The following is a 2,893-nucleotide window of genomic DNA, read 5'->3' as shown; positions in this document are numbered from 1 at the left end:
CAAAGCAAGACTTTGTCTCAGAAAAAAAAAAAAAAAGAGGTATCACTGTGTTGCCTGGGCTGCAGAAAGGGGGTCTCACTATGTTGCCCAGGTTGTAGAAAAGAAATCAGCCTAAGTGGGAGGGAAACCCTGTTTCTACAAAAAATAGGGAAGAAAAATTAGTTGAGCATGGCGACTCACACCCGTAGTCCCAGCTACTCCAGAGGCTAAGGCAGGAGCATTGCTTGAGCCCAGAAATTTTTTTTTTTTTTTTGAGACAGCGCCTCAAGCTGTCCCCCTGGGTAGAGTGCCATGGCATCACAGCTCACAGCAACCTCCAACTCCTGGGCTCAAGCGAGTCTCCTGCCTCCGCCTCCCAAGTAGCTGGGACCACAGGCGCCCGCCACAACGCCTGGCTATTTTTTGGTTGCAGCCGTCATTGTTGTTTGGCGGTCCGGGCTGGGGATTCGAACCCGCCACCTTAGGTGTACATGGCTGGCGCCTTAGCCGGTTGAGCCATAGGCGCCGAGCCAAGCCCAGAAATTTGAAGTTGCAGTGAACTATGATCACGCCTTTGCACTCTCACCAAGACGACAGAATGAGACTCTATAGAAAGGACAAGGAAAAAAAGGAAAAGGAGAAAAAAACAATGCAAAAATTTGTATGGAAGCAAAAAAGATCCCAAATAGCTAAAGCAATCCTGAGAAAAAAGAACAAAGCTGGACATACCACACTATCTGACTTGAAGTTATACCACAAAGGAAAGCAATTTTTGGTGTCAGCTGCCATCTTAGTCCCTTGAGAAACACTTAGTAAAAAGGTTTGGCTAATAGACTTTCATTGACTGTCCTGTTTCATGCGGTAGGAGGTAGGCTGCATTTATTTGATTACTATTCGCACTCTGACTCTCCCCCAGTTTGCCTCCTACACACTCAGCGGGGCTCCTTCCGGAGCCTGGGTCTGTGGCTGCCAATCCTAACCCAGGTAAGCGCTCTGCTTTCTTTCCCTTCTCCTGCAAATCTCAAAGTAAAACTTTCTGGGCCCTATTGGCACTTTTTTTTTTTTTTAATTTTCCTTATCCCTGAAATGTGGACAATAGAAATTAGGATAATAATAAAAACCTGTCGATTACGGTTGCTGCGAAGGTTAAATAACATTATGTTTACCTGAAACTTGTTGGAGACTGCTGCAAAGAACTACACAAACAAGTTTTTATTGCCTTTATTTCTAAAGCGGATTTCAATTGTTAGAATAAGGGTGCTTCGGTGCTCTGCGCCTTGTCCCTCAGGGAGAGGATTAATGTGAGATGTTGCCAAGTGTTTCAGAACAAAAAGCCACTCTACTCCAGCGGGACGTCCACCCACCTTGCACAAAGCCCTTTGGAAAGAAGTCTTTTGATTTGAAAGCTGGAGGCGTGAGAAAACAAGTATGTAAGCGCTTGAGGCTCCTTGCCACCCCACAATCGCCTCCCTGCACCCTGTCCACCTCCACACACCTGGGGCGCTGCCGCCTGCCGCCCAGGGCGCCCGTATAACCACGGAGTTCGGAGTTCGGTGGAGCCCAGACCTCTCGCCAGGCCTGGGAAAGCCCAGACTTGGGGGGCCTTGCAGGTTTTCTCACTTTACAAGATTGGTTTTGCATTGACCAAAAATTCTAATACACCCACCTCCCAGCAATCTCTTTGGGGTGACTCTGTCCTAGGAAGGCCAGGGAAGTAAGTGATGTGTAATGAAAATGACAGATTCACGGTTGTGTAAGGAATAGGTTTATTTTTTGGAACAACTCTAGGTGTCCTGTGGTGAGGGAACCCGAAGTCCATTTCTCCAGCCATTTCAGAACTGCACGTCCTGCCAGGTCACCCAAGAAAATGCCAGCGCCAAAGGAAGCAAGGTTGGTAGGGAATGGAGACCTGCTGAGGCTCGGCTGCCAGACCCGGGGTCCCTTACCGGCCCTTCGGACGCCTCAGTTTTCACGTATGGAAAACGGGCACATTACCAGCCATTTTCCCTCGCCAAGAGAGAGGGGTTGGAATGTTTCGGTTTCAGCCCCGCTGCAGAAACCACACGAGAAAAACAGGAGTTTCTTTTATCATTAATTCAAAGAAACAAAACGCTAAAAGCGTGAATCCTGTGGGCAAATGCCCAGTAAGCGGGGAGCAGGCTCGGAGGATGACTAGAGGAAGGACAGATTGGACAGGGCTTACAGGGCATATGATTGTAAATGTGCACTGTGCACATATGCAAAACTGCGTACAGTGCGAAGACAAACGGGGTGTGTGTCACGCGGGTTACAAGATCTAAGAAGACGGAATCTCCCAGTTTAAGTCCCGACTGTCAGGAGTGCCCCTCTTCTGCGCTTGCGCAAGAGTCGCTTTTTCCCCACCCTCGAGCCCCGCCCCCGAACTCGCCCCGCGCCGCGCCGCCCGCCCGCTTCCCCTCCCCTTCCCCTGCGCGGCCGCTTGCGCACAGCATTGTGGGACACAAACAAAGTGCCCCCAAACAGGCTGGAGTGAGCGGAGCGGCAACGGCGGCGGCGCCGGCCCGCACGCGCGCGGCGGCGGCTCCCTCCCAACCTCCCCCTCCCCTCCCCTCACTCCCCTTCCCCTTCCCCACCCCGCCCCGCCGGGAAACCGCGAGCCGTCGCCGCGCTCCCCAAATCGCTGCCTGCCCTCGGCCAACCGTTCCCAGCGGCCGCCCGCGCGCGGCTCCCGGGCCCCCTCGCTCCTCCCCTCAGGCCCCTGCGAGCGCCGGGGGGGTGCCTTCCTCCCCGCAGCTTCGCACTTTCCCACCTCGCAGGCACGCCGGTGGGCTGTGCCGCCATGCCCCAGCCGCAGGCTGCTCACGGGCCTAGGCGCGGCGGCCCGAGATAGGGTCTCCTGAGCCTCCCGGGGGAGGAGAGGGAGCGAGCCGCGCGC

Source organism: Otolemur garnettii, unplaced genomic scaffold, assembly GCF_000181295.1.
Source record: "Otolemur garnettii isolate 467f Iridium unplaced genomic scaffold, OtoGar3 scaffold00097, whole genome shotgun sequence".
In the NCBI taxonomy this organism is placed as follows: Eukaryota; Metazoa; Chordata; class Mammalia; order Primates; family Galagidae; genus Otolemur; species Otolemur garnettii.
This window is presented reverse-complemented; position numbering follows the sequence as displayed.